At 44.0% G+C, this 22,921-nt stretch overlaps 2 long non-coding RNA genes across 3 annotated transcripts in view; both read left to right on the forward strand.

The window, feature by feature from the left end:
- Positions 1–12,960, forward strand: part of LOC308339763 — a 101,061-nt gene extending 88,101 nt beyond the window's left edge. For both annotated transcript variants that reach the window (XR_013966559.1, XR_013966560.1), the window contains 3 exons: positions 7,953–8,130; positions 11,034–11,156; positions 12,206–12,960. This is a non-coding gene — a long non-coding RNA (uncharacterized lncRNA). The remainder of the gene's footprint in view (positions 1–7,952; positions 8,131–11,033; positions 11,157–12,205) is intronic.
- A 33-nt stretch (positions 12,961–12,993) lies between these two features.
- LOC308339764 overlaps positions 12,994–22,921 on the forward strand; it is a 49,189-nt gene continuing 39,261 nt past the window's right edge. Inside the window, exons 1-2 of the long non-coding RNA XR_013966561.1 lie at positions 12,994–14,025; positions 15,112–15,254. This is a non-coding gene — a long non-coding RNA (uncharacterized lncRNA). The remainder of the gene's footprint in view (positions 14,026–15,111; positions 15,255–22,921) is intronic.

Here is a 22,921-nt window from a genome sequence, read left to right on the forward strand (position 1 = left end):
TCAGGAGCATGTGGGAATGTGACTGTCTCAGAAGTATGATTTGAGGGGTTTGGATTAAGGTCCCCTATCAAAGGGAAGGTTATCTCCTTCCCTCACCAATCATGGTACTTAGAATTCCATCATTGTCCATTCATTCTTCTGGACTCCAGCCTCCACCTCTAGTATGATGAATAACAAACACCATGAGCAGCAGGCATATTTGACCCGATCTCTCTGATCCAAGTTGTCATTTGCTTCCTATCATCCACAGGGGAAGCATATCCTTACTTTCTGTTACCAAGAGGCTCTTCAGCATCTGGCTCATCTCTTCCACCTTTGTGCCCATTGCCTTTACTACACACGCCAGCAGGACATCACCACATGTGGTTCTTGGACAATCACATTCCGTGTCCTTTCCTGGCTGTCCTCTGAGATTGTGCTCATATCTCTTTACACATGTCACTCCTCTCCCCAGACTTTCAGATGAGTCAGACTACAAGCCAAGTCACCACGTGGCTTCCAAGGCCGGTGGGATCTGTCCCTCAGCCTCCTTACCTCTCTGTCCTCATCTTCTGCTCCTTGCCTGTGTTACTTTGCTGGGGGAAGCTGTAACAAAGCTTTGCAAACTGGGTGGCTTCAAACAAGAGAAATTTATTCTCTCGTGGTTCTTGGGGCTAGAAGTCCCAAACCAAGGTTTTGACAGGGCCACGGTCCCTCTGCAGCTGGAAGGGGAAGGATCCCCCTGTGCCTCTTTCTAGCTTCTGGTGGTTGTTGTGTGCTAGTCACTGCTTCACAGGTGCAACACTTCGATCTCTACCACTGTCGTCACATTGCCTTCTCCTGGTGTGTCCCTGTGGCTTCGCATGGCCATCTTTTTAGAAGAACCCACCTCACTCCACTTTTAGAAGAACCCACCTCACTCCACTTCACTCATTGTAACTAATTATATTTGTAGTGACCCTGCTTCCAAGTAAGGTGCGATTCTGAGTTAATGGGGTCAGGACTTCAAAGCATTATCTTCTGGGGGACATAATTCAATCTCTAACACCTCCATCTTCTTCATTCTGTTTCAGTCACACTGAAGACTTAGCAAACAACAATATAGAGCTCCTAGTTAAATTTGAATTCCAGATAAACAACAAAGAATTTTTTAGTATAAATATGTCCCAAATGTGGTCTGGAACAATTTTTTTTTTTTTTTTTTGGATACAAATATGTTGTGTTCAATATTTGGGACATACTTGTGCTAAAAAATGTGTGTGTTGTTTACCCAAAATTCAGATATAACTGGGCATTCCATATTTTATCTGGCAACCTATACTCCTTATTGTTCCTTGCACACAACAAGCATGCTTCCACCCCTAGGCCTTTGTGTTGGCTATTCCTCTGCTTTGGGATGCTCATTCTCTGATTGCCTTCAGTAAGGCTTTTCTGAATACCTGTCCCTCCTATACGTACTGCTTGCCCTCCTTTCTTGCTTTAATTCTTTCCCTTTGTTCCTTGTCACTATCTACCCAGCCATACATTTTGCCTACTGATTGTGTTTATTGTCTGCTACTCCAGTAGAAATTAAGCCTGATGCTTTTGTTCACTGCTGTCTCCCCAGGGCCAAGAACAGCACCTGGCACATAGTTCAGTAAATGTTTATGGAATGGATGAGGAAATGAATCCTTTCACTTTTGCTCGAGCACTGGAGAGCGGGCCTCTGCGGGTTTTGCCTACCTAGGGCGCACTTCCACATCTGGTAGAAGTGCCCCTCCCTCACGCTCAGTGGAAGTAGTTTGGGAAAGTCCTGCTCCAAACTCCAGAGTCAGAGGTGTAATGTGATGCAGGCCAGCCTGTGAATTCCAACCACTTGGCCACAGTCCTTGATTCAGGGATGGGAACAGGACCCAAGTCGATCTCATCAGAGACGGTCTCCGAATTTCTGCTGAAACTACTAAGACAGAGCACTCTCTTCCTATTGGTGTTTCTGAGAGGAAGAGGATGTCAGGTGGAGCCGCTGATAGACATCTTGTCACCATAGAGGAAGAGCAAGGGGTCAGCTCGTGGCCAGAAGACTATGAGTGATCTTTCAGGTCTGACTATAGGCAATTACAAAGGTGTTATGTCAGCTTGGGTTGTCATCACAGGATACCATAGACTGGGTGACTTAAACAACATACGTTTATTACTCACATTTCTACAGGCTTGGAAATTTGAGATCAAAGTGCTGGCAGATTCCATTCTTGGTGAGGGCCCGGTTCCTGGCTTGCAGACAGCCACCATCTCCTGGTGCGTTCACATGACCTCCTTGTGTGTGTGTGCATGCACAGAGAGAAAGCAAGCTTTGGTGACTTTTCCCCTTCTTATAAAGACACTAATTTCATCATGGGGGCTGCACCCTGATGACCAGATTTAACTCTAATTACCTTCTAAAAGCCCTACCTCCAAACACCATCACTTTTTGGCTTGGGGCTTCAACCTATGAATGGGGAGGGGGTGTCACACACACATTACTCCATAACATGTTCTCTGGAAGGCCTCGTGGGGGAAAGCTTCCTTCTCCTTTTACATCAGGCTTGGTGCCCTGCCAATGCATGGCAGGCTCTGAAGGGAGTTGCAATCAAGGACTAGGCCCCTGTGGCCCTCCATTCCTTCATGCATGACTGCATTCCTGGTCCAGGTGCCTCCATCAGAAGCCTCTTTATTGGGGGAGAAGAGGTTACTAGGCTGAAGTCTTATGGTGGGAAGGGGAAAGCTGAAGACCCTTTTCTCCACTCTGACTCAGTACTCAGGACTTTTCTACCAGGTATCCCTGCTCCTCCTGGCTCCAAATCCATAGAAAGACAGGAATCTATTGTCTGAGCCTCCCTCAGCAGTGAGCCAATTTCCCCCAGGGGTGCTGACACAGTTGGCCTTCCCCAGGTGCTGTTCCATGGGGGAAAATGGAACACTGGGGAGCCAACAATTTAGCTTCTTTCTTATACCATGGAAGTAAGTAAATAAAGACTTAATTATTACTTTCATTTTTGCTTTATTATCTTAGTTCACTGCTTTGACATGTGGCAGATCAGCTCAGCTCTTGACAGCCTGCTCGGGAATGGAACCAACACACAGGAAGCACAGCTGAGAGACAGAAGAGGGATAACTGGGTCTCTACAACATCACTTGAGACCCCCTAAATCTAGCTGTGTTGGAAGCCATTGTGATACTTAGACCTTTTAGTTCTTGAGCATAAGCCAATTAGCTGTGTTTCTGTGCCTTTGAATCCTGACTCAACTACATCCTCTCAGTTCCCCCTCCCCCTGGAACTCAGGAACTCCCCCCACCAGGTTCCTGTTCACCAGGGTCCGGATCAGTCTGTACTATTCTGTTTCACCTGCCTGCCTCTTTCAAGGGACATCTTCTCTTAGAAACCAGGGGCATGGCTTCTTTTCCTCTGTCTTTTTTGAAATCCCTCCTCCTCCTACATGCCCTTGCACAGAATCGCAGAAAAACCCTGTGGAATGAATACTTAATGAATGAAACTCCAGTGGGCTGTTTATAATCAATTAGGTAGTGATAAGTAGGATGAAAACTCTTCTTAATATTTAAAAAATCTGCATTGGAAACATTTTTAAAATCCCCTTAGGAAATCAAATCTGTGTTAGGGGATAAAACCTGTATTCATCATTGTTTGCTGCATAATAAGTTACCCCAAAACTCATCAGTTTTAGAAAAATGAACATTTATCCTCTCAGTTTCTCAGGGTCTGGAGTCAGGTACAACTTAGTTGGGTCCCCTGGCTCTGGATTTCTTACAAGGCTGTGATCACTGTGTTTCTGAAGCTGTAGTCACCTCAAGGCTCAACTGGGAGAGGAGCTACCTACAAGCTCACTTCATGAGGTTGGTTGTAAACCTTAGGTCCTCAATGGCTGTTGGTGGAAGACATCAGTTCCTTGCCACATGGGCCTCTCCATAGGGCTGCTCACAATATGGCACTTGGGTTCCCTCAGAGTAATGAGAGAGCAAAAGAGAGAGAGAGAGATCCATGATGGTGGTCACAGTCTTGTTATGATTTAATCTCAGACACAATATCACAATGCTTTCCCTATATTCTGTTTGTCGGAAACTAGTCATTAGATCCAACCCACACTCAAGGAGAGATTATTATAGGAGGGCCTAAATACTAGGAGGCAAGGATCACTGGGAGCTATTGTAGAGGTTGCCTACCACAGTGCACCTTCTGACTTCCAAGATTCACATGCATCCCACATGCAAAATACCTATCGTACCAAGGTCCCTAAAGCCTCAACTCATTACACCAGTTCAAAGTCCAGAGCTGCATCTTAATTATATTCAGGTGTGGATGAGTCTTCTCAGGTGTAGTGGCTTAAATACAGATCTTTTTGATCTGTAGATTAGTGGAACTAAAGAAATAAGTTACCTGGCCACCATCTATAGTTGTTGGTCAGGAAGACATTCTTGTCCAACACGGTAGAAAACTGGAGACACAAAGGTTCGTTGGTCCATAGAAATTCTGAAAGCCACCAAGCAAGTGCTAGAAGTTTCTTAATTAGATCCCAAGGCCTAAGATTAATTCTCCATGGCTCTTGGCTCTACGCTCTGGGCTGTTGATTCTGCCCTCTGAGTTACCTTTTCTTATTTTATTATTAAAACGATTTTATTTATTTTCATTTGAGAGAAAGAGAGACAGCAAGAGAGAGAGCATGAGCAGATCAGGGAGAGGTAGAGGGAGAGGGAGAAACATACTCCCCTCTGAGCAGGGAAGCCTGATGGGGGCCTTGATCCCAGGACCCCAAGATCATGACCTGAGCTGAAGGCAGCTGCTTTACTGACTGATCCACCCAGGTGGCCCTCATCTTTTCTTTTTTATGAAAGGTAGCACATTTTTGTAGCTGAGCAGCTCTCTCAGCCTGCTTCTTGCCAGTAGTATTCTGGGAGTTGAAAAAGTCTCCTCATTCTGTACCATTTCTGTCCCCTGTAGACAAGTTGGCAATGTTTCTATAAATATAAGTCTTTTAAGAAACTTGTAGGGCTTCTGTGGATCTGTCTGGGACTCACTCCATTAGGCAAAAGCCATACCTACAAATTTCTCTGTGATAAGCCCCTTCTGCTTTTGCTGAGATGGTTGAGGTCCAATACCCTTAACTTTTTAGAGGCCCTATAGTTTGGTTGAGAGGATTTGTGAAGCAAACCCTTAATCTCTTATGATATTATAAGAAATATGTGTTTGCTCTTCATCCCCAGCTCCTGGCCAGAGGGATAATAATAGTAGGAACATCTTTTGTTATACTATTTGAGTTTTGTCCCTAGCTCCTGAAACAGCTCCAGGCTGATAAAGCAGAAAAGAGCACCTTTTTTAAGTTTGTGTTAATGAGGTAACTTTTGGAAAGTCCCTAAGGTTGGGCGGGGGGGGGGGTGCTGGTTGCTAGGGGGAACAACCACATGATTAGAGAGTTAGAACTTTCAGTCCCACCTCCTGATTTCAGGGGCCACTAACGGCCAATGATTTAATCAATCATAATGATGTAATGAAGACTCCATAAAAATCCTGACTGAAGGGGATCAGACAGCTTCTGGGTTGGTGAACACTTGGGTGTGCTGGGAGGGGGTGCCCTTGGAGAGGACGTGGAAGCTCTTGCCGTTTCCCACATTCTTTACCCCAGGCTTCTCTTCTGGTTGGCTATTCCTGAGTAGTATTCTTTATAATAAATGGGCAATAGTAAGTAAAATGCTTTTTTTTAAAATATTTTATTTATTTATTTGACAGACAGAGATCACTAGTAGGCAGAGAGGCAGGCAGAGAGAGAGAGGAGGAAGCAGGCTCCCCGCTGAGCAGAGAGCCTGATGTGGGGCTCGATCCCAGGACCCTGAGACCATGACCTGAGCCAAAGGCAGAGGCTTTAACCCACTGAGCCACCCAGGTGCCCCAGTAAAATGCTTTTTTGAGGTCTGTGAGTCATTCTGGAAAGTTATTGAGCCCAAGAAAGGGGTTGTGGGAACCCCCACCCCTATTTAGAGTTGATTGGTCAGAAGTATAGGTGACAAGTGGGACTTGAGATGGATGTCTGAAGTGGGAGAGGGAAGTTTGGTGGGACTGAGTCGTTTACCTGTGGGGTCTGCACTAATTCCAGGCAGTTAGTGTCAGAATCTAGTTAAATTCTAGGACACCCAGTTGGTGTCCTATGAGAACTAGAGAATTCCTTGGTGTGGAAAACCCACATATCTGGTGTCAGCAGTGTTGTAAGTAGATGGAAACAATATTTCTTTCTTCTTTCAAGGAGCTTTTATAGACGGAGTTACCACCTTTGATCTTTCTGAGGTCTTAACAAAAAGTTTTACTTTTATATTCTAGGTTTCTTATTTATTTATTTGATAGAGAGAGAGAGAGAGCGAGTGAGTGCACGAACTGGGAGCGTGGGGGAGAAAATCAGAGGGAGAGGAAGAGAGGGACTCAAGCAGGCTCCACTCTTCAATGCAGGGCTTGATCTAATGACCTTAAGAGCACATCCTGAGCCAAAATCAAAAGTCAGATGCTAACTGACTGAGCCACCTAGGCACCCCTCAGTTTCCTCTTTAGACACTGTTTTCCTGGTAGTGCCTTACATTTGATATTTGTTTGAATGCTATCCAGGAGGCTGAAGAATTTTAAAACCCTTTTTTGGCAGGAGGGGTGGTAGGGACTCTATAATTGTCTTTCCCTCAGTTTATTTCTCTTCTTCTTCATTTTAGCATAGAAAGCAAAAACAGACCAGGTGACACCTCCATCACTTTGGAAACACCTGTTAACTGATCACTTAGTTCATTAGGAATATTTTCTACTTTCCATGTAACTGCAGGTAATGGTGTTGATAACCTTTCTGCCCTTTCATAATATGGCCCCTCCTCTTGCAGTTTCTAATAGCATATTTCTCATTGCCTTCTGAACCCTCACCAGCAGTGCCTCCAAAGCCAAGATTTCTACTAACTGTCTATTCAAGACAATTAGGCTTTCTTTAACACGCTCCTCAAATTCCTCCTAGCTTCTGTGCACTGCTCAGTTTCAAAGCCACTTGCACACATATCTGTTCCAAGAACCTTACTTCCAGGAACCAAAAATCTGTATTTATCCCTTTTCTCCTCTTACCTCCAGAGGTGATTATTACAACATACTTAAAGCATCATTTTGTTTGTGAAGACTTCTTATAAAATTATGCTCTTGTTTTATGAGCATACATTTTTATTCTCTTAAATGGTAGTGTTTTAGATATCTCATTCTGTTTCCCACTCCTTCCAACCATCACTATGCTTTCAAGATCCATCCATGATGTTATGTGTGACTAGATGTAGTCAGTGGCTTCCAACTGTGTGTAGTTCACTGTGGGTTACACCCCTCCCCATGTTTTCTATGTCCAGTGCCCTAGGGGTAGGTACCCAGCTGATCTCTGTCTTCATGCCATCATCACAAATAATGTGGCCATGAGCATCTTAATCCATAGTCCCTTAGGAATTTGTGTGAGGATGTCTTTGTGATATATGTATACCCAGAAGTGGAATTAATGACGCTTAGGATATACATAGGCTTAAATTGACTAGGAAGTGCCAAATTACTCATAATCTTCATGCACTAGTCTTCATTCCTACCCACCATGCATCAATGAACTCGATGCCACATCTAGGCCGACACTCAGTATCATCGTCCAGTTTAAAATATTTTTTCAGTCTATTTGGTATGAAATTATATCTCAATATTTTAATTGGTGTTTTCCCTGATAATGGATGAGTTTGAGCATCGTTTCATATACTTTTGACTTCCCTCTTCCATGGATTGTCTGCATTTACCCTTGTTTGTATCCCTGATTTTTAAGATCGGAGAGCAGGTATGATTTCTCCTGCATTCTCTACTGCTCCCAGCAACACTGATGGATGTTGATTGATGATTGGTGAGAAGGTCAATGTGGCTGTGTTATTTGAGCTTCTGGATTTTGAGGCCTACTTTTCCTCCACAGAGCCTGAGGTGTTTGCCTTCCTTCATTCAGAACACATTCATCAAATGACTACCCCATGCCAAGTCTTCCCGTGGAACTCTCCCTCCCGGCAAAGCCCAAATGACATGTCAGTCACTCTATCAATTGAACAGAAGAATGAAACTGGTCACACAAGTCATCTGGCATCAGACGGACTCTGGTAATGTTTTACGTGCCCTTTGATAGACTCTAATGTTCTATGATCCTCTGATTCTAACTCACTGACTAGCTGACTTTTTTCCTTAATTGTTGTTTTTAACTGCCATGTGCCTAAACCAAGGCAAGATCCAAGCAATCTAGGCTATGTGTTTGCACATCAACAGGAAACCCCAAACAGCCTTTTGTTAGGTGTCTCTGTTTGTGAGGCACAGTATCACATCGTAGTGAACTATGATTGCTGAAAATTATCACAGATTGCAGAGTCTTTACTGTACTCTACAAAGGTCACAAGTCTCAGTGTGACAACATTTATTGGCATTTCCAGAGAGAAGTGTTCTCAGCCCTAACCTAGCTACTCCCACATCCACCCACTCCAGGGCAGGGTTAGGAGCCCAAATCTCTAAGTCTTGACTGAAATACCTCAACCCTATATGGTCATTATCTTTTTATTTGCTCTTTCTCCTCTAGATTTAGGATACATGGAGGACACAGATTGTGTCTTATTAATTTCTTTAGTTTACTGTACTTAGCAAGGCATTTGTCACAGAGTAATTTTTCAGTAAACATTTATTGACTTAATGAATGGACATATGAAAAAATATTTATTGAGCACCTACATGCCACATACTATGTCAGACGCTAAGAATTCATAGATGAATAAGACACAGTTTAATTATAAAATAGTGTGGAAAATGTACAGAGGAGGAGCACCGTATCTTACGGGGAGATGAATGTCAAACAAAGAAGGGATGCCACACTCATCTTGCAACACTCATCTTTCTTATTTCCAAAAGAGTTCTTCCACCTTACGTTCTGGATATGGCTTGCACTTTGCTTGCAAGAAATAGGCTCTTTCTGTGAGTACATGTGTGAGAGAGGTGTGGGTGTGGATGCTGCCTGTCCACATGTGCCTATTCCATCATAGCCTGAAGTTAGTACAGGGAGGTTGAAGGCTATTTGCCCACCTTCCAAGTGGCTAGGATAGCTATAGCAGCATTTGGGACCGTAATGTGGACAAGAAGGTGAGCATCACAATATTGGACCCTTAATTCCTTTGGTATGTGATTCAACAGTTGGGAAAATCTAAGCTGGCCTAGGAGTGAGCTTTTGCAGCTCCATCTCAAATCCATGTCAATTTTCAACTCTTTGGTCAAGTGAAAGGGACTTGGGTCACGTTCTGTCCAAAGGATCAGGCTTTGAGGGAAACTTGGTCAAGTAAGTTTGCTGAAAGGTCTAGTTATGTGCCTCTTGGAAAACATACTAGTCAGGTCTCTGCAGAACCCTTGTCTCACTTCACATCAGCTCAGTGACAAAGTGTGGGCAGTGACTTCTAAAATGGACACTAGGTGTGGGACCGAGTGGGGAGGTATGCTAGATTTGGCATTATGTCTTCCACAGAAAAACAAACACTCATTTCTTTGTTTTCTCTTTAAAAGATACTTCTTATAAAAAAGACTTCTTTGTAAAGAATCACTTAATACTTGGTATTTGATCAAGTGAAACAAATTCAGTTTTCCCTGAGCAAATCCCTAAAGAGATTTCCTTCATTTCCATATCTGTGGACTTTGGATAGCAGAGTCTAATGTGACATAATCTTCAGTACATTTCTTTTTCATTGATATTCTACAGGGCAGAGTTCTTTTATCTTTATTTGCTCCCTAATCTTGAAGCATTTGCTCAATAACCACCGTGTGGGGTTCGGTTAAATATGCAACTCTTGCCTCTGCCACTCTTTTACAAAATTATTGAAATAGTTTGCTCCTGTGCATTTCCCTCTATTTTTATGGACTCAACTACTGATAACCAGGATCTGGTGCATGTGAGTTGCCTTTGTTTGTTTGTTTAGGGTCTGTGAGCCTATCCATCATAAACCAAAACAGTCAATAGCAGATGAATTGATGAAGGCTACCACCAATAATAATTGGGCAATGTGGGGACAGCCAATAGAGAAAGGGTTGGCAAACATTTTCTCTAAAGGGCCAGATAGCAAATATTTTAGGCTTTGTGAGTCATAGAGTCTCTGTCATGACTACTCACCTCGGCTGTTGTAGTGCCAACTCAGCTGTAGACAATATGAAAATGAATGAGCGTGGCTATATTTCAATAAAACTTCATTTGCGAAAACAGGCAACAGGCCAGATTTAGCCTGTGGCTATAGTTTACTGATCTCTAACCTAGGATAGAAACAAGTAGCTTTAGGGGCACCTGGGTGGCTCAGTCGGTTAAGCATCTGCCTTTGGTTCAGGTCATGATCTCAGGGTCCTGGAATCGAGCCCCATGTCGGGCTCTCTGCTTAACAGGGAGTCTCCCTCCCACTCTTCCCACCCCCATCAAATTAAAAAGAAAGAAAAGAAAAAAGAAACAAGTAGCTTTAGCCATGAAAAAGATATAAGCGTCCACCCCTTTGAAACACTGATTTTGCCCTGTATCTTAGCATATAGCATCTGCTGTCTAGTTTTGTTTCCAGAGCATTAGGTTTATAAGGGACCTGTGGGGTTAGAGTAACCATGTTTACAGAGGATTCAATGACAAGAAGCTCCAAGGGCACCCTTCCCTTTTGTTTTCAAAACTCTTGTCCTGTCCTAGCTGGGCTGTGGTAATGGGCTGAAATAGAGAAGGGTCTTGAATGGAAACCAGCCACTCCACAGAGGATCTGTGTCTCCCAGGGTAGTTGGGGTTTGGTGCTTAGGGAGAAAGAAGAGATGTGCTTCTAGGAGTCTACTCTAGTGGCCCAGAGATGAGCAAGAAAAGAGACCAAGTTCCCCAAATTCTCCTGGGTGCAATGTTGGTTCCGGTTTTGGAGAGGTCAGTTTCAGAGCACATTTCTGGGCACAGAGTTTGGCTAGTGGTTTGTGTTTCATTGGTAAGGAAGATCTTATGGTAGTTCTGGTGCTCTCTTTGCAGCCGTTGACAGATGTGAACAATCCGTTGCCATGTGGACTCCTTATACAGTTTCAGCATTTGCCGAAGCAATGATTCCAGTTTCCATGTGGGACACAAGGGACACAAGTAAGAACTAAAAGAAAGGTAAGAAACTGAAGGTCAGGTATCCTTTACTTGGAAGAGGGCCAGTAAGTACATTAATGAATGTATGGAGTAGAAGTTGCAGCTGAGACCAAATTCTAAGATTGTGGTTAATTTTCTTTCTGCCTGGAGTAGATCCATAATCGTGCTTTTTGCTCTATCATTTTTTTTTCTCAAGTCTGAGCAAACACAAGCCATCCTTGAGTTCCCAGCTCTGGTAGGTTCCCAAGTGAGCAGCATCTGTTGGATGGAGAAGTAGTTTATAGCCAAGATGTTTTTAGAGCACTGAAACAGCGTTGGTTTCTTGGCCATCAATTAGACAGGGGGAGAGGGCAAGCAAAGAGGCAGCAATGAAGTTGGTAATTACACACAATAGTACCATTGACCTCCAAGAGCAGGTGGCAGGGGCAAGTGAAATTCCAGGCTCTGTCACTCAAGATTCACTTTTGCTCTTGTGTTTCGGCCTGAGGGGATGCTCATTGATCTGGAAGAGATTGTCTACACCATCTTGTTAATAATAAGGACAATAAGAAAATAATGTATTTAATACTGGAGGATATTTTCCTTTCCTTAGTTGCTTGAAAGTTGCTATTACATTTTTAAAACCTCTGTCTTTACTGTTCTCTCTCTCTTTATGTATGTGTGTGTATATATGTATACATATATACATCTATATATGTATATGCAAATTGGGAAGATCAGCATCTATATCTATAGTATGAGTTCAATATTTACTGCTTCTTTATTTTTAAATTTTATTTATTTATTTATTTATTTATTTATTTATTTATTTATTTGAGAGAGGGTGGGGAGAGCATGGGCAGGGGGAGGGGCATAGGGAGAGGGAGAGGCAGACTCCCCGCTGAGCCAGGAGCCCTGTGCTAGCCTTGATCCCAGGACCCCGAGATCATGACCAGAGCTGAAGGCAGACACTTAACTGATGGAGCCACCCAGGTGCCCCAGTATTTACTGCATCTATAGAACTGGCCCTTTGTTGAGGCCTTTGCAGCCCTAATATTTCCATTTATTCACCTTTTTTTTTTTTTTTACAGAACCACCTCTACTCCTGGGTCACAGGTCCAGGGAGGAGGGCCCAGAAAAGGATACCCAAGCCCTGGCAACAGATTTGGTGACCATCCTTCAGCCTTCCCAGTTGCCCTTGCCATTTTCAATATCACTTAGAGCTGTGGTTCCAATTCTGTCCCCCTGTGTCTCCAGCATCTCTCCCTCCCAGGGAGGCAGCTTCGCTTTTGGTCTTCAGTCGGGTGGAGAGGTGAATGAGTTGTTTTAGGTGCCTGTGTTCCATCCTGGGCAGCCTGGAGTCAAGGCAGAGGGTATGGAGAGCGGGACATAACAACTTCATTTTCTCTAGCTCTTGAGCCCACGTCAAACACTTCTTACAATAACAGACCCCAATCTGCAGCTGATGCCTGGGACAGATGGAGGTCTTGGCAGAAGCTGAGATTACTTTCCAATTTCACTGAGATTATAAAAACAACATTTTTGAACTTTAAATCCTGGCACTCAAGACCCTGAGTATTTTCTTTTTCTTTTGTCACTGCGTTCTTTGAAGACCAAGTCACCTGTTCCTTCATCTAGAGACAATGTTTCAGGCGATAAGAAAAGACAAACTATCAGAAACCCCAGAGGCGCCAATTATCTACCCTTTTGATGCTAACAACTTGCATTTCAACCCATTCGTTTATATAAAAGTGACTACCTCTTTCTGTTCACATTCTTGGAGCATGGGCGGGTGGGGTTTGTCTCTGCCAAAGTAGCCAGATCAGACTTTTTAAATGAACAAGAGAAAAAAAAAAAAAAAAAGGTAAATTGACTTTTTACAGGGAAACAGGCCATTCCTCAAAAACTATTAAAGATTCTGTCATCCAGAATATCCCTATCCTGTTGACCTTATTTACAGATTTCATGAAATATACATCATCGTAACATTGATATATGAACCCCGTAGCATCCAATTTCTTGAAGGCATATGAACCTGATAAGGATGCTGGTCATGTACTCATAAACGTGGGGGCAATATAAATGAGATGATGCCCCATGGAATATAACACCCACAGATGCTTTCCTAAAATACGCTCATATTCTTTGGAAACAAGGCAATTTGGCTCTCTACCTTGGCTCTGAATGAAATAATGTTCTGGGTGGGGGAGGCAGGTAATAAAAGCGACAATTGTGAAGTGTTACTGGCAGTTTTTTCATTTTTACTGCAACCTGGGGCATACATTTGTCTTCATTGTCAAGGGGCTGGTGGTGTTTACAAGTTGAAGACAAGGAAGCAGGAAAGCTTATTCCATTCTCTCAGCCGGGAAAGCACCCGTTTCCTTATCACGAATCCAAAACCACATCTTGGGCAGGAATTAGGCGACCCATTGCTTTAGATTTGGTATGATTTGGAAGGTTTCCTTGCTCCTTTCCCCATACCCGCGTGGCGGTGTGGAAAGACCTGGCAAGAGTTGCTCTTAGAGGGTGATAGCAGACCAAACTGGGCCATTTCTGCCCCTTCCCCCGTGTCAGCCCACTGGACCCTGAGAACAGCTGTGGGGTCTAGCCTTTGCCAGTTGACAAAACCTTACCAAAAACTTTTCTCATCCTTCAGGGGAAACAAAAAGCGGGTGCAGTCATTTTGGAAGCAGAGTGATTGTTGGTTGACTCCTTCTCTGCAGACAGTGATGCAGGTCGAAAAGGTTTATTCTGCATCTGGGCCTCCCCATCTGTCGACGATCCATCTTGAGCCAAAGCGGGAGGCTCATTACTCTCAGAGCGGCTCTACACATACTGGGTGAGAACAAGAAGGAACTTGTAAACCTTCCCGTACTTTGGAGAAAAACCAGCCCAGCCCTTTCCGTCAGAGGTATTTTTCGGGGGCGGGGGTGGGGGGGTGGGGGAGGGGAGGGTGGGGGAGGGGGAACACAGCTGAAAGGACACACACACACACACACACACACACACACTTCAAAACAAATCTAAAGTGCAAGGAACTTCAGACATGGGAACAGGGACTGAAATCCCAGCCCAGAGCTTGCAAATCCACAGCAGCCAAATAGCAAGCCTCTGTGTGCCCCTCCTTATTTATGAACAGTCAACAAAGCAACTGCAGGTGATCCGGCCTGATGCCGTGGAGGCCTCTCAGATGGCCGGGCTCCTGCAAACTTATTCACCGCCTCATTAAAGCAATTTCAAAATCAATTCTGGATTTGACAAGCCGTCAGTACATTGTTGCTTCTCGGTGATGGGAGTGACAAGTTAACAGCAATTAGACTTTTGCACACGCACGTTGGAGCCTGTTCAGCATATTCTTTATTAGAAGAGCCTAAAAAGCGTTATTATAATCATCTAACCTGGGGTCATGGACACATGCTCTATGATCCCTGCCTCTGTCAGCAGTCCCCTTGGTGAAATTTTGCCTATTGTCCGTAGAGATTAAAAGGAAGTGCTTACCCCAGATGCGATATTGGAAAATCAAAGGTCAGAGCAAAGCTTGTGCTAACCTCCATGTTTTTTAATACAAGTTATAGGAGCAATCAGATTAGCATGAACAGATATTGCGCCTTCTAACAGATGGAGCAGGATTCTTATGCAAACAAGGGAGGACAGGCTTCAGTCGGTTGGTGGCAACATTCTGGGAGCAGGAGTGGGGTTGGCCAGCACTTGGACAGTGAGGATAGCAAAGCCTTCACTCCAGAAATGCTCAGAGGCACAGCAGTCCTTTATGTCAAGGAAAATCACTTCTTTCTGTATAAAATCAGCCTATCCTGTTTGGAATGATCCCCTTTATGGCCAGCTCTCTTGGTCAGCTAAAGTCATTAGTGAGAGGTGTTTTCCTCTCTGCTTTGGGAGCCCCGCAGAATCTCCTGAAAAGGAGTAGTGTAACCTGATCTTCCCAAGACTCTGCCATCCAAATATGTCTCAAATCTCATTGGACCCCATTTATTTCTAGGTAGTCCCAAGAGAGAGTCTCTCATGTGCCCACAGACAGTTCCCTCCTCGTCTTCCCTTCTGATTTCTGCTTTGATGGCTAGCATTTGAGAGTGGTTTTATGTCCAGTGTGAATAAAGCTAACATCTTACAACAGCCACTCAAGTAAGTACTTTCATTATTCCTACTTCGAAGATGAAAAAAATAGGAGAGCAGCAACGTTCACCCAGTTGCCCAGTATCTCGTTGCTAGAACACAGGATGCAAACTCAGACAGTCTGGTTTCCAGTCACTTGTAGTGTCATTACTCAATATTGCCTCTTAATTAAAAGCTGATTTCCACACGAGGGAACCACCTCCCCAAGCTCCCAAGGTTGCAAGATATTCAATGTTCCAGGACACATTCACTGACTGACTGACTAACTGATTCATGGAATGAATGAATTTGACTTCATGATGGCCAGATTCACGCAGGGGTATATAATATTTCAAATTCCCAGCCTTCCCAAGCAAACTCAGTTTGCTTACACTGACCAGCTATTTAGAATTGCAAACAGCTCTCAACTCTATAGTCCATATTCTCTCTCCCTGCTGTAAGTGGTGATGCTTGTCACCACTGACATATGGTGTATTTTATTTGCATAGCTCTTCCTCTAGAATATAAAAGCAAGAATTTTTCAGTGTTTTGTTCGTTGCTCTTTCAGTGTTAAACAGTGCCAGCAACAAACTGTGGTCTTACTAATTGTTGAGTAAATGAAAGGGTTATGTATTTCAGGTGTAAAGAGGGCAGGGAATATGTCCTATCTTTGGTTCAGATATAGATCCACAAACCTATGCGCATCATTGATGAGAAACTCGACATGAAAAACTAGAAGGAATTTAGCGCTCTTCTTGCCTCTTTGTCATTTTCAGAGAATCATTTGCTTTTGATAACACTGAGCTGAGGGTAGAACCAGAACTAAAAGTCCATGTCTGGGTGCTTTCCCTCTCCACATGCTACCACTTAGTGTGGCCAGATCTAGGGATTTCCTTTTCCACTTAGCTCGTTATTAAATGTCTTCTCTGAAAGCCCCCAACAGATCTGATGTTGCCCCCACTCCCACTTTGGGTGCCTTCCTGGTTGGCTGACTGCAGGGGCTTTAGAGGGTCCCTGTCGTTTTGTTGGATGGGTGGTTGGAGCTTTTGAAGCAGAGCTGCTCATTGCTGATTTCCCCCAGGCGCTTGTTTTTGAAGCCAACACTTCAAAGGCAAGCAACTTTTGAATTCCTCAGCTATTCACCCAGTTGGTAAGACTAGATGCACACCCTCAAGAAGCCATTTGTTACTTTCACTGGGGTCAGCAGATAAGCAGGAAGCCACCATTTGGAGGAGGAGCTGACAGTCTACCATGAGGATCAGTAGGTCTGCAAAGGGTCTGCTTTGGGTTAATATTTTGATGTAATGTTTCCCAAAGAGAGGTTTTAGGAAAATCAAGTGTGGAAATTGTGTGTATATGTATGCGTGTTTGGTGATGATGATGGTGATGATGATGATGATTTGGGGTGATAGATAGGCAAAATGTTGAGAAGAAATCTTAGCATTTCTGACAAGAATGAATAGAACAGCAGTTTTGCAAATTGTGATCCAGTGGGGGTTTCAGAAACCTTTCTGGGGGTTCTATAAATTCAAAACTATTTTCATAGCAACACTATGATATTATTTGCCCTTTTCACGTCATTCTCTCATCAGTGTACTGAGGAGTTTCCAGAAGCTACCCATCATGTGCTATGGCAAAAGAATGAACGCAAATGCAGGAATGAGAAACTAGCTGTCTTCTAGTAAGCCAGCTAGTAAGCAAATCTACCAAGAGATTTGCAAAAAACATAAAACGATGTCTCTTTTCTTCCTTTTGTTAAAAAATGTGGCTACTTTCCATAAAATTATATTTTTATGTTAACATATAATAGGCTTATTATTTTAAATGATTTAATAAATTTAAACAATTTTCCAGTTTTAATTTCAAAAACAGTACATATATATATTTAGATCAAGATAAAGATCTATATCTATATATATCTTGCACTATAAATAAAAACACTTTCAGATCCTCAAAATTTTTAAAAGAGTGAAGAGGTCATGAGACCAAAAAGTTTGAGAACCCCAGTAATAGGGCTGTCAAAATTCGGTCTGAATAAAAGCCACAGAGAATCACACATTTCAGAATGAGAAGAATCCTTGAAACATGATCTGGTCTCATCCCCTAGCTTGCTCAGGCAGGCTAGGTATTATCCCTTTTTACATCCCTTTTTACATGGGATTACGGAGACCCAGAGGGTTCATAGACTTCCCCAAAACTCCACAGCCGTTGAGTGCAGTTAGGGAAAGAAGTGAGGTTGTGACCAGATCGGGATGACAAGTCTTGTTCCTTTTCATGCAGACTGAGCTCTACCCACCACCCCACTCTGCCAGGGACACAAATGGTCCTTACTAAGAAAATATAAACAACACACAAACAAACCTATCTTCTTTGCTTTTTTCTTTTGGCTGCTAAATCTACCTTTGGTAATTTTTCTGGTGGTAGATCTGAATATGCTAGAAAGGGCTATTTATTTGCTTAGCTTATTGGATTTAGAAATTGTGGGCTGAAGTTGGTGATGTTGGCAGTGCTCGCTGCAGTGCTTGCTGGGCTCATCTTGTGGAGGAATCCACTTCCATACTCACTGGTTAGGGTGTTGGCAAGCCTCAGGCTCTGGCTGGCTGTTCATTAGACTTTAGTCCCTTGCCACATGAACTTCTCCGCAGCTGCCCAGCTCACAACAGGGCAGCTGGCTTCCCTCAGAATAGGTGTGAGGGGGAAAGGCTGACCAAGATGGAACCCATAGTCTTCTCGTCACCTAGCCTTGGTAGTGACACCCCAGCACTTTTGCCATATTCTGATTGTCAGATGTAAGCCACTAGGTCCAGCCCACATTCAAGGGAAGGGAGGGGATTACATATAGGTATGAATACCAGGAAGCACGAGTCCTGGAGACCCATCTTAAAGGCTGGCTACTGTAACCTCTAAGCTAACATTTGATCCTCTCCCTTATCTGGTGACCTCATCACGCAGTGCTTTTTAAGTGTAAATAACTTGTGCTCATTATCTATGGGACAGTCTGATGCAGAGGTTAAAACCATGAACTCTTCCGGGATTTGATCTTAGCTCTACCACTCTGATAGTTTTGACCTCAAGCAAGGGACTCTGTGTCTCAGTTTCCTACCCATAAGATAGGGCTGATAAACGTTGTGCCTTCATGGGAGTTGTGAAAATTGAGTTACTACACGTTACAGAGCTGTTAAAACTGTGGCTGGCACGGAGTAAGTACCATATGGGTACTTAGAGTTACAGGTTTCTCCCACCATCTGAAAGTCGAGTATTCCTATTAGGCTTCTCTGATATCTTAGGACAAATCTTGCTAATGGATGCACAAAATAAATGGAGATAAAGCACAGATGCTCACAGACACAGCTCAAAGCTATGGCTGCTTGATGCTGAGTGAAATTGCCAGGGACAGAGTTTGGGGGAGCCACTCTCATGGCTCGGGGTGGACCCTGCCTCAATAATGGCTCACTTTAAAACCGACACTGCACACTATTGTACTTTTTGCTTGTTCTCATAAAAGTGAAAAATCATTTTGGATTTCTTTTTGTTGGGAAAACCAAATCCTAATGTAGGTCTTTTCATATAAGTGAAGGGCCATAACATGAACATTTGAAAAGTGGGTCCCTGTATTCCCACTATGCACCAGGCATATTATACATTATTTATTGTGAACAGTATCCCAGTGCAGTAGGTGTTTTCACATCATCTGACTAATGAAAAACTGCTGAGAGAGTTTAAGCATTTTGCCCAAGGTATCATGTCTGGTAAAGGATGGGACTGGGGTTCTTTACCAGGTTTGTATAGCCCCGGTTCTGGCCTTCTACTGTTACTTTAGGGAATGCAGCATGGAAGGAAAATGGTCAAGGAGAGTAAAATAGGAATATGCCTAAGGTATTGTAGATATAATTATGAGTTAAAAGGAAGACATTTTTTGATCATTCCTACATACACAAATGAGGGTTTTTCTAGGACTGAATTTAACTTTGAAAATAAACTACTGGTAGCCAGGCAGAGTCAAAAATAACCAAGTTCTCAGGTGATAATTGTTTACCATGTGATTTTTTTTCTGATCCTTTCTATGGTACTTACCTTGCAATTAAATGATCAATAGTTATCCTGTAAGTAGCAAGTATGCCCATGAAATTTGTGACCTGGAAAATCAGCCATTATGAGAGAGGAAGTGTTAAATGGTCTGGAAATGATCGGTGGGAAGGTAAAGCTGCCTCTTTCTTTCGACGTATCTACTGAGGCACTAAATTCGGAGATACCCAAATAAATTCCCAGTCTGTGAATTGGCACCATCTTCAGGCCCTTCCACAGAGGAGCTGGAGCTGCCTGTGGCGGGGTCTCTGTCCCGGCTGGGAGTGTCTCCTTGGACACCTAGGCAGGGAGGTGCGGCTCTCTAGACTAATTCAATAAAAACTCCATAATCAATTTTCAGAGCAGCATGTGACTAAGCATGGCCAGTTGTGGTCTGGTGGTCCACTGAGTTGGTTGTTCTCAGCAGAGCTGGGCATGTTTCCTGTGACTTCCTTGTAGAGAGAAACTTCAGGGATGGCAAATGTCTGTTGATGGGCCTTGGGAGATTGGGGGGGCACCCACTCCTTCTACCATCAGTGTAGGGAGACCACACTGGAAAGAAGACAGCCTCCGCTGGTCTCTATATCCTCTCCAAAAAGAGAGAGTTCCATAATTACTCATTCCGGAGTAAGGAAAAAGGGCAAGACCAGGTCTTCTCCCTGAAGAACCTGTATCTTTACTGGGGATTCATGATGGAGTCCTATGAGCCAATGGGACCCTGTCAATAGTAACTGGGAATATCAGAGTCTGGAACATTCAGAAAAGGTCTAGTGAGAAGGGTAGGGTTTGAGCCAGGCCTAGAAGTCTTTAAAAGGAAAAAGGAAGGAAAAACCCAAATTCTTTAGCTTTCTAGGATATGGCCATGATCTCCCTTTTTCAAGCACTGGATTCCAGGGAAGCAGCTTACTGTAGAGAATGTGGACAGGCTTTGGCATTGGGCAGACTTGGCTCAAAGTCCGGGGTCTCTAATCACTTGCTGTTGGGACCTGAAGCAAGTCACTTAATTTCTTTGAAGTTCTGTTTTTCCACCTACAAAATGGGAATAATAAAGCCTACTGAGAGCAATGCTAAAGATTTTATGGAAACATATGTACTTGTACCTAGAAGGTGTTCAAGAAACATCAGCCCCCTTTCTTTTTGCTGTCCCTTCAGATACTCTGCTGGACCCTATTAGGCCTGCGTGCCAAGCCACGCCAGCTCCTGTTTCCACATCATCTTATGCCAACCGTAGTCTCTTGAAACCCTCCATCAAGGCTGCCATCAAATGCCATCTCCTCCATGACCTTCCACAGCCCTTCAGCCATAAGGGACCTTTCTTCATACTCTCTTAGTCACTCTGTCAGGCATTCCTCCCAGTCTCACTGGATATTTGCTACTAAATTACTTGGGCATACTCCCATCTTTTTTGCCAGGAAATAAGCTCCTTAGGAGCACTGACCGTGTCACGTTTATCTTTCTAGATCCACAACAAGAGCAAAGACACAGGAGCAGGCATGGCTCTGGTGTGTTCAGGGGCACAATATCAGCCTGGTTAAGAGTGATGGTTTGGGTCAGGACAGTGCAAAACTTGGCAGCTTGGGAACGTCAAGGTATTTGTCCCAATTCCTCTTCCCTGCTGGAGTGTAGCACCCTTTCCATGGCTTTTGAGGTTGACTTGATATATATCTGAGTCTAGTTCACTTTAATGTACTTAACACTCAAACTGGAAACTATCTTTCCCACAGAGCTGGTTATATCAGCTCTCTGGAGGAGAGGTGACTATATCTGGGTCACAGTTTTAATTGGGACAGTCAACTCGAACGGAAATGCTCTAAAAGACAAGTTGGGTGTGCCCATCTCTGCCAATTAGGAAGCCGGCTGGGGTTGCCCCCAGTTGTATGTGTAGTGTTTCTTAAACCTCCCGTATAGTTCACGTCATAGGCCATTCCATACTTGTTCACAGAATTAAAACTCAAAAGAGATGAAAGGAGCTGCCTGACCCTCCGCCGAAGAGTCTTTCCTCTCCAAAGCCAGGACGTTCTGAGGGAAAAATTCTAAAGTAGATCTGAGACCGCTTCAATTAGAACTCAAAAAACCAACTCCAGGTGATGGGGATACAGAGAATGTGTCAGAGTTGAACGTCATGTTAGCCAGCCAGAAAGTGCCTGGCTATTTAAAGGTTTTCGTTGATTTTTCACAGGCTTGCTGCATTTTCAGAAAGGTCTATAGTGATTATATTCATAATTGCACAGATCACACAGCTAGTTGGGATCAGAGCAGGGCCTAGGGGTGCTATCCTCTATTTACTGTGTGCTTTTTACATTTGTAAAGTCCTGTTTCATACTTTTATTTCTCAGAACCGGTTATATAGGGCTTACTGTTCCCATTTGAAAGATGAGGCAGCTGAGGTTCGGAGCAGAGTCAGTTAAATGGTAAAACTTCTCATGAGGAGCTGCTTTCCCTGACTGTCTCCCCTTCTCCCCTCCTGTCTGGAGCCAGGGGTGGATGTCTGCAAGGAAGCTGCTCTGGGGCTGTGTACAGGGCAGAAAGAGAACCCTCGGGGACACGGCCACCTCGGGAGACTGTCGGGAGCATCACTTATCCACCCCTCAGTCCTGGAAAGCCCCAGGTTGTGCAGCCCGGGGACCGCCGTGCCTTCCCCAAGAAGTTCCCACGGCGGCACTCCTGGCATGCTATGCAAACCTCAGGCTCACATTTTCAGACAGCCGTTAGCAGGCCACAGAAGTTCCCCAAGACACTTGGTAAACCTTGGTCAAATCTGTTCCGACTTTGTGTGGGCGGCTGGGTTTCATCAAGAGGGTGCTGAAAGCAGTAACCCCGGGAGGGGGGAGGAGGGGGGCTGAATCTGGACAGAGCAGAGCCTCAGCCCCTGCCCTCCCTTCTCTACTGCTCTATACTCTCCCCTTCTGAAATGCTAACTCTGACATAACTCTCATGGGGGACACGAGCATTTTTATGTGCAAGCTTGGCTGGAATGAGGTATTGTAGTTTCTCTAAATGTGTCCTCAAATTCTGCAGAATTAACTGTGAGGAAATCCACTGCGGGTTCCCCTGGATCTTAAAACACACTTAAGAGATGCTATCCACAGGGTATTGCCCTTGGGTTCAATCACTTGTCCTGTTGACTTCTGTAGTTAGTCCTGAAAGGCAGGCCGATTATAGTTTTGAAATCTCGATGGCTAAGTTTGGGGGGGAAAAAAAATCTTTGCTTGTCTTCAATTTTCATTTGTCACCGAGTCCCATTTCCCCCCCAAGGTTACTAGACTTTGCTGGTCTCCTCAACTGAAACAAAACAAAACAAAACAAAACCAACCACAAGAAGCTGCTTTTGTTCACAGAGCAAGCTGCAAGTAGCGAGGGTCGGGGCCTCCTTCGCGGTGGTTTTTCAGAGACTAGCCAGATGGCTTCATAAACAGATTCCCTGGGAGGCTGGGGCAGAGGTGAGGACAGACAATGAAGATGGCCGGGTAGCAGCGCAGCTGGAATATTTCGTAAAGACGGGAATGGGAAAGAGGGAAGTAAAACATCTGTCTTGGTGTTTAAGAAAGGCTAAGTGAAGGGACCGCCGGTGTCAGACTGTTAGAATCTGCAGAGGACCTCAAGAGACACATGTCTAAAGTCCCATAAACCTC

The sequence above is a fragment of the Martes martes genome (assembly GCF_963455335.1).
Source record: "Martes martes genome assembly, chromosome: 3".
Taxonomy (NCBI): Eukaryota; Metazoa; Chordata; class Mammalia; order Carnivora; family Mustelidae; genus Martes; species Martes martes.